Source organism: Cibotium barometz, chromosome 8 (genome assembly GCF_041138505.1).
Source record: "Cibotium barometz isolate CiBa-2024 chromosome 8, ASM4113850v1, whole genome shotgun sequence".
NCBI lineage: Eukaryota > Viridiplantae > Streptophyta > Polypodiopsida > Cyatheales > Cibotiaceae > Cibotium > Cibotium barometz.
In genome coordinates this window covers 13,690,143-13,690,499 of record NC_141053.1, presented here as the reverse complement: position 1 = coordinate 13,690,499, position 357 = coordinate 13,690,143, and positions in this window count along the sequence as shown.

Below are 357 nucleotides of genomic sequence, written 5' to 3'. Positions count from 1 at the left end.
AGCAGGTGGTTTGGGATGGAATGGAGTGGAGGACAATGAAGTTGTAGGGCTTACTCTTTCAAGCAGAGAGCAGATGGTTTGGGATGGAATGGACATGTCATATAAAGGGGATGTATCACACGCCACTTGGGTTATTTGATTGGAGTTTATGTTAATTCATAGGCTTTGTTGGCATGGATTTCTGCAAGGATAAATGATAAGTTTGTGTATTGGAAATCTCAGGGTTGAGCCTAGATTTCGAAAGCCTCAGGACATTGTCCAACATATAACAAATCAAGTGTACCATATGATGGTGGAAGATAAGCGCTGGATCACTGAGAAGGCTAATAGGGTATGGAGCATCAGGAAAAGTAGGGC